General features: G+C 38.1%; 1 protein-coding gene across 1 annotated transcript in view; it reads right to left on the bottom strand.

Annotated features, from left to right (window-relative positions):
* Window positions 1-12,754, bottom strand: part of LOC306871591 (astrocytic phosphoprotein PEA-15-like) — a 39,014-nt gene that overhangs the window by 25,246 nt on the left and 1,014 nt on the right. The window lies entirely within an intron of this gene.

The following is a 12,754-nucleotide window of genomic DNA, read 5'->3' as shown; positions in this document are numbered from 1 at the left end:
GCATATAAAGTACTGCTGAATGTAATGACAAGCATTTAGGATAAACTAAAATATACTTTAATGTCATTTTTATTGAAACTTGTATGACATGTATTTAAATATATCCGCTATGAAGCTGCAATTTAATACATTTCAAAGAAATTAACTTCAAGTGTAATATTAAATAAGTTTGTAAATATGTAATACATTTCATGAGCTTTAGTATGTTAGTCAACACATGAGAATAAGTGTACTTCTTTAAAACATGACAAAACATTATGATTTAAAATCAAATCTGATGTAAAACTTGTATTTTGTCATTATTGCATAGGTCAGTTTTTAAAACTGTACTTAACTATGTTTAGAAACAGTCATGAAAAAGGGTCACTTAAGTAATAATAAAGTAAACATAAGGCTTTTTAAGATTTGAAGTACACTACAAGTGCGCATTCACTAAATTAAGAAAAGAAGCTGGCTTGGTGAACCATATCGTTGTCCTGGTGAGGTTTTGAAGGGCAAATATCAGTCGCGTTGCCTTGAGAAAGACCTCGCTCAGATCACAAGCATCTCCAACATAACGTCAGTGTCTGTTCTCACTCAGACCTCTGCTTCTGATGAGTCACTGAACAGATGTCTTCATGCTTTACACGTCATTTTCCGGAAATGTGAATTGTGGCATCTGGGCTTTATAAGGAAAGCCGAATTAAATAAACTTACCATATTATCCCTAGCTGTGGCTGTTTTATGACTGTCATTACTGATGTTTTGTGATATATTGTAAAGTATAAATGGCTTGAATTCATAGAGTCATTTCTGTCCGTGTGACACGGAGAGCGATACAGCATATTCGAGGAGAAAGCTTTTACTTCATTAACGCTGAAAATAACACAGCGCCTCAGGGAGAACGAGACAGGCGCTCGCGCTCGGTGTGTGTGTGAGAGAGAGAGAAAGAGAGAACAAAGACAAAGAAAGAAACGAGAATGAGTGAAGGTGTGTGTGTGTGTGGAGATGGGACACCTCAGGTGAGCATGAAGATCTCGTCACATCGGTCTCGCTCGTCTGTCTTCTGTCTGCATGTGGCTTAGAAAGAGACTAAAACACATCTCAGTGGAGACAGTACGTAGAGATAGGTTAAGATGGTCGACCAGTTGTCCAATGACCAACGGGACAAATAGTTTGTATTATTTTGTTTGTTTACAAGAAACATGACAGATCAGAGTCTGGCAGAAACGGAGCATGGCTTCCTTAACACAGACTAGTCATTGTGAACAAACCTTGTGAAAATGAAGTGTACTTAATTGTAGTGAATGTGCACTTCCAGTGTACTTTAAATCAAAGTATATTAAAAATACTTGCATATAATATAATATAATATACAGTCATGGCCAACAATATCGGCACCCTTGCAGTTCTTTCAGAAAAATTTTGCAGTTGCAAATGTTTTGGTACTCACATATTTATTTATTTATTTTTTGTTTGCATTGGAACGACAAAAAAAAAAAAAACAGAGAAGAAAATAAAATCTAATTAAATTCCACACAGAACCCAATAAAAAAGCACTGGACAGAATTATTGGCACCCTTAACTTAATATTTGGTAGCCCCTTTGGTAAAAATAACTGAAATCAATTGCTTCCTGTAACCATGAATGAGTTTCTTACACCTCTCTACTGGAATTTTTGGACCACTCTTCTTCTGAAAACTGCTCCAGGTCATTCAGATTTGAAGGATGCCTTCCCCCAACTGCTGTTTTGAGATCTCCCCACAGGTGTTCTATGGGATTCAGATCTGGACTCTTTCAGAACTCTCCAGCGCTTTGTTTGTAACCATTTCCGAGTGCTTTTTGAAGTGTGTTTCAGGTCATTGTCCTGCTGGAAGACCCATGACCTCTGATGGAGACGCAGCTTTCTGACACTGGCCACTACGTTGCGCCCCAAAATTATTTGGTAATCATCAGATTTCCTGATACCGTTCACACAGTCAAGGCATCCGGTGCCAGAAGCAGCAAAGCAACCCCAAAACATATTTCTTTTTCTGTAAACAGTGCCATGATGTCCTTTACCAAAAAGCTATATTTTTGTCTCATTTGTCCACAGTATGCTCTCCCAAAGGATTGTGGTTTTGTCACATAAGTTTTGGCAAAGTCCAGTCTTGTTTTTCTATGCCTTTGTGTCAGCAGTGGTGTCCTCCTGGGTCTCCTACCATAGCGTCCCTTTTCATTCAGATGGCGCCGGATAGTTTGAGCTGACACTGCTGTACCCTGTGTCTGCAGGTCAGCTTGAATTTGTTTGGAAGTTAATCGGGGTTCTTTAGCCACCATTCGAACAATCGTTCATTGTAATTTTTCATTAATTTGCTCTTCCGTCCACGTCCAGGGAGGTTAACTTACAGGGCTGTAAGCCTCTTGATGATATCGCATGCTTGAAAAGCAATTATTTCTTACAATTTTGACAAGGTGCCAATAACATTGTCCAGTCCATTTTTGAGTTTGAAAATTGTGTGAACATTGTATCAAGTTTGACTTTTCTTCTCTGTGTTTTTTGTGTTGTTGCAGTGCAAACAAAAACAATAAGCACGAGAATACCAAAACATTTGCAATTGGAACAATTTCCTGAGAGAAGCGTTGCATCTTCTGACAGAATTGCAAGGGTGCTGATATTTTTGGCCATGACTGTAATTACGGTGGCTGAGAGTGCTCAGCACGCTGCAAATAGACAAAAAAACACCTGCAAATTAAGAAAACAACTTCCTCGATTTTACAATGCATGCACTGCAAATGCTCACAACACAAGAAACGTGGTGCAAATACATTTCTTTATTTGTTTGTGTTGTGAGCATTTTCAGCACCTGCTGTCAAATTGATAAAGAAGTTTTCTTGATTTGCTGGTGCTTTTTCTATTTGCATGTGTTTTCTGAAGTTGCAGCACATTGAGCTCTCACCGTATATAATGAAATAAAATGCCACTTAAGTGACTCAAAGAGAGACACTTTCATAACTGTTTCAAAACACTCTTAAGTCCACTTTTAAAAAGTGATCTTCGCAATTAAAAGTTTTAATTAAAATTAAATGTTTTACTTTAAAGTACATTATAAATTATTATGTTTAAATATTTTGCCATGCTTTACAGAAGTACTCTTATTTTGATGTGTTAACTAACATACTAAATCACATGTTAAGAACTTGGGTAACACTTGATTTTAAGGAGTCCTTGTTACACATGTTACATGTACCTATTATAATAACAATAAATTATGCATAATTGCATGCAAGTAAGCCTAAACTGAACCCTAATCCTAACTCGACCCATATAGTTGTTACATATACGTTCCTGTTGAGTTTCCTGTTTGCCCTTTTTTGGTCATTTTCCTGTGTTCCCTGATTTTGTTAATTAATCATCTCGTTTGCTCCTTTGTTTCCTGATCTTTATAAGTCCTCAGTTCTCCCCTTGTCTTTGTCTTGGATTGATATTGTTTAAATGGAAATCCGTGTGTTGATGTGTATTAAAAACTCCTTTCGTTTACTCCTGCGTTGGGCGCTTATTTCTACAACCATGTACCGTTACAATAATAAGTACACGTAATTAATTAATATTACTAAGTGCTTAAATGTATGATTACACTGTAACAAGGACAACTTAAAATAAAGTGTAACCAGAGCTTGATTATCATTTCAATTGTTATTCGATATTATGTTTATTTAATATATTTGTTAAGATACATAGTTAATAGACAATAGACTTAAGTGGGTCAAAAATCACTGTAATCTAAACTTACATTATAATAAGTGTTTACATAATTGCAGTTACCATTCAATAACGTGTCCAAATGTGTATTTAAATCATAAATGGCAAATGCTATTTTTCTAACATTCAACAGGTATGTGTTTGTGATGTAGTGCAGATGATGAGAAACGCTCTAAAATGCCTGAAAGATGAAAACACACTCCCTGAATTGATAGGTTGACTAGTAAGTGTGATCGAGATGGTTTTATCAGGTACAGCGATTGTGTTTTGACACGTTTGAACACAGGTGTTAATGAATGACGCAAATAGCCTACTGCAAAGACTGAGCTGTGTCAGAGCTTAACATTGTTTCATTTCAAGCCTTTGATTTTAGGTTAAAACACTGTCCATAATCAGCCAGTCGTGACTCACGGAGGTCAGAGGTCAAACATTACACAATACACTAGCTCTGTTTGGATTTTAATAATAGCTTAGTATTTCCAAACAGCCATAATTGTTGAAACTTTAAAGGCATTTTTTCTCTCATCTCTGCTGTTTCTTCAGTCTGGACCTTCATCTTCTGTTCATTTCTCAATCTCTTTCCCTCTGTCCCTCCTCCACACTGGCAGCAGATATTTTGGAGACTGTTTTGGAGTTTTGTTGTATTCTTACACACACACACTCCCACACACACCCGCACACGTACAGAAGTCAATTTTATGATTGATTTTTTCCCTCATTAGGATGCTGCTGCATTTCATCTGATGGTCCATATCGTTTATGCAGCCAATCACACCTACCCACGGCCCACAGAGTTACAGAGCACACAAACCGCAAACAGTGATCTAAGGCACTGCGAGCAAGTTTTCAAGTCCATAATTGTGCCAAAGCCTGGCTGCACACAGCAATATCTGCTTAGGGCTCATAAGACATAAATCAGCTTGTTTATTTGACTGAGATTAATTTAGTTTCAATGAGCTTAAATTAAATCACATTTAGAATCAGAAACTGAATTTATTATTGATTCCTATTCTTAAAGGCAAAGAATACTGTATATTTAATACCATGTACGGATATAAAGCCTTGCATCATTGTCTAACAATCTGTGTGAAATCTAGATAATTTACTCTTTTTGCTTGTTTTTTTTGCACATTTTAGCATGTAGCCAGCATTATTTAACATGTTACTAGCTTGTTCTTGCGCATTTTAGCAAGCTGTTAACATGCTAGCATGCTAACATGTTTTTTTTATAATGTTTAAGTATGTTACTAGCATGTTTTAGCACATTGCCAGCACATATTAACATGTTTTATCGCATCACTAGCATGTAGCTACCATGTTTTGCCATGTTTATGGCACATTATAGAAGATTTATACAAACTGTTAACACGTTTTAGTACATTGCTAGCATGTTTTAGCACAATTCTAGAATGATTCAACACATTGTTTTAATGCAGCACTAGCATGTTGCTAGCTTGTTTCTAGTCGCCAACATGATTTAACATGTCGTTAACATTTTATTACACTGCTAGCATTTGGAATGTTTAATTATGTTTCTTGCATGATTTAACAGGTTGTCGTCATGGTCTAACACATCACTAGCATGTTTCTAGCACATTTTAGCATTTTGTAGCATGCCACTTTACATATTTTGGCATGTTGCGAGTTTGATTGTTTTAACTTGAAAACTCTTAGTGGAGTTAGAGTCTGATTTTTAAAATTAATTTACTGATTTCATTTTATTTATTTATTTAAATGGCTTATACTGAAGCCAGTCTGCCAAAACAGCAGCTGACAGTGGAATGTATGACTCTATGATGTAACAATGTGGATAAGTACCGCCTCAACAGAAGAACATCAACACCTGCTTCTACATCACTGCCTGTTTAGCCCCACCCACCGATTCACGCATGTAGTGTTTAAGAGAGAGGTGACCGTGCAGGTCTATGCAGAAACCTAACGATAAAGATGGCTCTGTAGACAACAAGACGCTGAGCCAAGTTGTGGAAAAACAGTGTTTGCATTGCCTTCCTTCTGATCCCATCGTTAGGAAAGAGTGAATAGACTCTTTTGTGGGTAACTGTGTTCATTGCGTGCTCATTGCTTTGTGTCTTCTTACAGATCTATATAGAGTATTTTGACATGTATTGAGTTATGCATTTTTGACCTGAATCACAGCAGCATCTATCTGTGAGGAATGAACGCTGTCAAACATACACAACTATTAGCCAATCACAGCAGTGGTGTTTACTTCTGAGTCTACAATCCTCCACACCTATTCAAACAGAGGGTCCTGATGAGGGGGTTAAAAACAGGACAGCAAATAGCCTATTCTAAATTATGATGTTTCTTGATGTCAAGACCTTGATAACATTATAAGTGGACCTCCGAGAACAGTACAAAATAAAAACAAAAACAATGGCAGTTCATGACCCCTTTAATAATGATAATAAGTTGAAATGAAAGAACATTATGATGGTTTTCTCAAGCCAGCATCATAAATCATAACATGCCTTATGCATCTCCAACTGTTTATGTGTTAGAGCGTAACCGTGCCAGAGTGAAGTGTAAATCTGAATGAGTGCAGGCCAGATCCCGTGGAGCACACGACTGCGTGTCCTGATGGCCCTCTGTGACTCAGCTCCACACTGGGGGATTGTGGGTAACGTAGTTTGCGTGGGAGTGGTGTACCGTTCAGTCAGATGGTTTGTAGGCTGATGGTTTCACACACCTCAGGGACCATGCTGAGATATCAGTGGGTGAGATGTCATGCTGATAGGTTAGACATCACAGCGAGTGTGTGTCAGGACAGCCACAGTCATTACGCTTCAATCTACACACACACACAGCATCAGTGTGTCATTCATAATCTTACAGTTCACTTCTGTGCTTATTTTTGTCACTGTCCATCAGTGCTTTCGTTTCTATTTAGAGTGTACATTTGTTCTGAAAACTATTACCATCATTTACGATTCTTGATTTATAATTATTTTAATACATTTTACATCCATGGTTCCTTCCTTTATGGACTCCTATGAGGAGTACATCAAAACAAGGCAGTATTTGTGGATCAATGCCTTTAAAAGTCATTCTAAGTCAGAATCAAAGAGACGCTGAGTGTCTTCAGACTAACGATCAATTCATCCGCACATCATCAGAACATGACAGCACTGAGGTATAGGAAAGTCGTTGCCATGACAACCCCATCCTCTTCAGCCGAACGCAGCAGCCGTGTTGTGAAAATGAAAGCTGCTGTGAGTAACGCTACCAGAGTCTTGGGTCAATTGATCAAAGCCTAAAAGGATAGTTCACATAAAAAAATGAATATTTGTGTGGAACACAACAGAAAGTCAATGGGGTCCAGTGTTGTTTTGGACCCCACTGACTGGCATTGTTTGTATAAAAAACATGCAGGTGCATCTAAAAAAAATTGAATATTGTGAAAAAGTTCCTTTTTTCTTGTAACTTATTTCAAAAAGTGAAACTTTCATATATTTTTAGATTTATTACATGTAAAGTAAAACATTTTAGTTTTAATTTTGATGATTAGAGCTTACAGCTCATGAAAGTCAAAGATCAGTATCTGAAAAATATTTGAATATTTACATTTGAGTTGCAATAAATGACCATCCCTACAGTATAAATTATGGGTATCTCTTGTTCTTTGAAACTACAATAATGGGGAAGACTGCTGACTTGGCAATGATCCAGAAGACGAACACTGACGCCCTCCACAAAGAGGGTAAGTCACAGAGGGTCATTACTGAAAGCTGTGGCTGTTCACAGAGTGCTGTATCAAAGCATATTAAATGCAAAGTTGACTGGAAGGAAGAATTTGGGTAGGAAAAGGTGCACAAGCAACAGGGATGACCGCAAGCTTGAGAATACTGTCAAGCAAAGCTGATTCAAACACTTGTGAGAGCTTCACAAGGAGTGGACTGAAGCTGGAGTCAGTGCATCAAGAGTCACCACGCTCAGACGTCTTCAGGAAAAGGGCTACCAAGCCACTTCTGAACCAGAGACAACGTCAGAAGCGTCTTACCTGAGCTGTGGAGAAAAAGAACTGGACTGTTGCTCAGTGCTCCAAAGTCCTCTTTTCTGATGAAAGTAAATTTTGCATTTCATTTGGAAATCAAGGTCCTAGAGTCTGGAGGAAGAGTGGAGAGGCACAGAATCCATGTTGCTTGAAGTCCAGTGTGAAGTTTCCACAGTCAGTGATGATTTGGGCTGCCATGTCATCTGCTGGTGTTGGTCCACTGTGTTTTCTGAAGTCCACAGTCAACGCAGCCATCTACCAGGAAATTTTAGAGCACTTCATGCTTCCTTCTGCTGACAAGCTTTATGGAGATGCTGATTTCATTTTCCAGCAGGACTTGGCACCTGCCCACACTGCCAAAGGTACCAAAAGCTGGTTCAATGACCATGGTGTTACTGTGCTTGACTGGCCAGCAAACTCGCCTGACCTGAACTATTGTCAAGAGGAAGATGAGAGACACCAGACCCAACAATGCAGATGACCTGAAGGCCGCTATCAAAGCAGCCTGGGCTTCTATTACACCTGAGCAGTGCCACAGGCTGATCGCCTCCATGCCACGCCACATTGATGCAGTAATTCATGCAAAAGGAGGCCCAACCAAGTATTGAGTGCATACAAATGAACATACTTTTCAGAAGCCTGACATTTCTGTTTAAAATATCCTTTTTTTATTGATTTTATGTAATATTCTAATTTTCTGAGACACTGAATTTTGGGTTTTCATTATCTGAAAGCCATAATCATCAAAATTTCAAGAAATAAAGGCTTGAAATATTTCACTCTATGTGTAATGAATCTATATAATATATGGGTTTCACTTTCTGAAATGAGTGACAAAAAATATTGACCTTTTTCATGATATTCAATTTTTTTTAGATGTACCTGTATTCATACTTTTTTTCTTCTTCTTTTATGTGAGAAAAATAAGAAGGAAGGAATGTCATAAAAGAAAGAAAGTGGGTGATACAAGTTTGAAGCAAAATTAATAAATTAAAAAAGAACACTTTGGTTGAAATAGTGGTTTGTTAAAAAAAAGAGAATTAGCTGAATTTGATGTCCAAAAGGTTTAGTGGAATTACTATTGCTTTATTCATTTGTTTAATTCCAATTTGTGTGTGTGTGTGTGTGTTCGTAATTATGCATGTATGTATGATGCATGTATTTTTTTTTAATGTCTTTATATTTTTTTTTATTTTTTTTTTACTAGATTAATTATTTTTTAAGTTTTCAATGGGGAAAAAAAGAGAACCGGCAGACAAAAACACTAGGACACTGTATTCCATAAACCAACAGACAGATTCATATTTTATAAACAGACAAGTGGAAGATCCCTCCATGGTATTCTGTAAATAAATTTGTGGAAAGATCAATTCAGTATTCTGTAAATAACCAAATGGAAAGATTGTGCTTTAAACAAATCAACAAAACGATCAGATCCCACTATTCTATAAGCAGATAAAAAGACGCTTATATATATATATATATATATATATATATATATATATATATATATATATATATATATTTGTTTCCAAATAAAACGGCGGGCAGTGCATCATGTTGCCTTTACTTAATAACTCCCACTCCAACACCCACCATCGCTCAAACACACACACACACACACACACACACACACACACTGCGCTTCAGTCCTTGGCAGATGCTCTCAGTAACACCACAATGTGAGTGCAGAAGTCTGAAGTGAATCAGGTCTTATCAAATCCAATTATTCCCAGCGAGACATTTCATTTGGCTGAAGAGGGAGTGAATTATGAGAGGTGCTGTGTGTGTGTGTGTGTGTGTGTGTGTGTGTGAGTGTGTACCTGTGAGCGTCTCAGTATGTGTATGTGAGAGAAACTGCAGAGGGCAGATTGCTTGGCCACTCAGCAGCTGTTGGTCCACATTTTATGTATTAATTTTTTTAATAATCCTTTGATGCGTTTGCCATCAAAGCATCTTAAACCTTTAACCTAAAGATATTCTAAACTGACATATTCCTATCTTAACAAAGCACACATCGGGTAAAAGCCAAGTGAAGATGGGTTTAGTTTTCTGGACATAAGTCTGTAAATCATTGTTACTGCAGACATCTGTAAAGTTTATAGTCAATTCACAGAGATGGCTACCAGTGGCCGAGTACATTAAACTCAAGGCTTTGACGTCAGACTTCAGGATCCTCTTACCCAGCCAAGATCACTAGAAATATGTGCCGCTAAATACATTTCTGCAACATAGTTATTACATACCTCACTGCACGATCCGAGGCTGTTTCAGAATGAAACGTCCAGTGAGTGGTGTTAAAACATGTTAGCCTGACACATATTTGTAACGTTGATATAGGCATGTATTGCTGTGTTTTTATTATGTTGTTTCAGGTATGTAATGCGGTGATTCATAATTCAAATATACGGGAGTGTCGCTAAAAGTTAATGCTCTATCGTGTTGGAAATATCCCCTACATCAAACCCAACCCTAAACCTACCTGATAGTGTTAACAAATGCTAAACTGGTATAAAATGGATTTGTTGATGCAGCCATGTCATTTGAACTTCCTCATATGCAGGTTTGAACTGTTTTGTGCAACCGTAGTTGCACAGGATTCGTACCCAAGCTCTTCACCTCTCCTGTCAAACTCCACACTGCGTGAGCTACCGAACAAACCTTCTGAACATAATAATAACCCCTACATATGAAGCCGGATATGTGATGCTAACTTTAAAAAGTATCCATTTTCAAATGTCATGTTAAATTTTTTTTAATTCATAACATAATAATCCTCAAGTAATTGTGTGAATATTAGACTTCAGTAATCAAAACTGTGGACCTGCAAATCATACTTTGTGTGAAAAGGAATAAAAGTTGTCAGAGTTTTACTGCCTCTAGTGTTCATTTCAACTGGAAACTGCAGCAAATTCAGTTTTGCAGAAATGTATTTAGATTTCTAATGAGCCTATGTTGCTCTTACCTCAACCCTCTCCTAGTAGTCTGATGAAAGTAGTGCCTGTTAAACCATCACACGTTCACACGTACTCCGTCTGCAGAGCGTATACAGTATGTGTAGCCGATGCGGTGCAGAAGCAGCACGGACTCATTGTGCTTTCGCACAGGACGCTTACTCCTGATTTATACTGTACGCGTCTACGGCACGGTACGGCTCCGAAGAGGTTCCGTCCTCCACATGGTGCCAACTTACACCAGAAATGTTTCATAAGCGGAGCGACAGGATTTGCGAGACTGCGTGATTTTATTTTTTATTTTTTATATATATATATTCCTTTTAAGTGTTATTTCGGTGTTATTTATGGGTCATGGTTATTTCTTCAGGACATTTGAAGTTAAAGGATGCTAGAATCTTTAGGAATGTCCAGTCTGTGAAAAATCCTGTCAAATTACTAGCATGGCCGATTCAAATGGGATTAAAATCACAGACAGGCTTTGGTAATTAATACATTACACCACCACCTCATAAAACTAATCCCGTCCAAACAGGGATGAACACTATTCAGAGCAACTGCAAGAACGCTTGTTTTTAATCAGTCAGGTATAAAAAGCATTGCTACTACAGTCCAGAGCTGCTGTGAACCTTTGTCTGCTCTAAATGAAACCGAACAGAGGATAGATTCAGCTCGACCTTGTGAGTGAGACCGGAGCGGACGTAAAATTGCACGGTCATTATATCACTCAGGAGATGACTGAACAGCACGATGAAGATTTACCAAACACACACACACACACACACACATCCACGGCAAACCTGAAACCCCAAATGGACCTTATGTAACAGTACTCAAGAGAGACTCGCATGGCACTGGAACACTCCTCATCAAACGCTTTTGTTTGCCAGCCCGTGTCATTCAGCATTACGCCAATAATATACAACACGTCCAGAGATAGGCGACCACAACTTACAGGGACAAAAGCAGCGATGACAGTCTTTTAAAAAACTTCAGCGTAATAGTCTAGATAGTGAGGTGAAGACCAGACGAGAGCAAACGCCTCAGGCGTTCCTGTCAGATATCAAGAAAAAGCACTGAATAACCAGAGACAGCAGCGAAGATGAAAAATGTTGGAAGAATACAAAAAACAGGATAAAAAAACACCTGCAGTTTAGATCAATGGTTCTCAAAACAGAACCAAAATTGTTCATCATACCAGAAAAACCTGCTTAATTTCACTCTTAAAAATAAAGGTGCTTCACGATGCCATAGAAGAACCCTTTAACATCTGAAGGACCTTTCTGTTTCACAAAAGGTTATTTGTGGTGAAAGAAGGTTCTTCAGATTATAAAAAGGTAAGAAAGACTTGATTCTTTAAATAACCTTTGACTGAATGGTTCTTTGTGGAACCTAATATGGTTCTTCTATGGCATTGCCTACTAAGCACCTTTTATTTTTAAGAGTGGTGGTTAGATTTTACTAAAAAGGAGATGAATGTGCATCAAAAAACAAAGTGTAAAGAGGCTATGGAAGGCATTTTGCTTCTGCCTTTTAAATCTTGATAAGGATCCTGCTATTTTAAGATTACATGGTTAGTTGAATTGTACTTTTTGCATTTTTTCCAGAAGAGACATGCCACTCATTTTTGAATCACAACCAAACCTGCTTTAGATGATCTGCCTTTTTTGTTAGCTTGTAATCGGATGAGTCTTTTGGGGGGAAAGAGACTGAAGTCTGTCAGGACCGGAAGAAAACAGTATAGCTGCGGGTTTGGCTTGTTAATGGTCTAAAGTTTCTGTTAAACAAGGTTTCCAGCACTTGGCCAGCAAACAATGCCAGCCTGAGACACTCTCTACACACAAGGACAATGAGGGAGGTGTGTTTCTGCTGAGCTACGTCCTTCCCTTACCACAGGAAAAACACCAATCAATATATGAGATAGAAGAGCAGAAACCATTCGCCAGGTGCAGGGAACACACACACACACACACACACACACACCTGTGTGACTGCCAGATCCTGCATCTGCTCATTCCACGCTCGGATCTGGTTTTGCTTGGTTCAGGCGAGACGAAAAGCGGC

This window comes from Barbus barbus (genome assembly GCF_936440315.1).
Source record: "Barbus barbus genome assembly, chromosome: 1".
Taxonomy (NCBI): domain Eukaryota; kingdom Metazoa; phylum Chordata; class Actinopteri; order Cypriniformes; family Cyprinidae; genus Barbus; species Barbus barbus.
The sequence above is the reverse complement of the archived record's forward strand: the minus strand, read 5'-3'. Positions and strand labels throughout refer to the sequence as shown.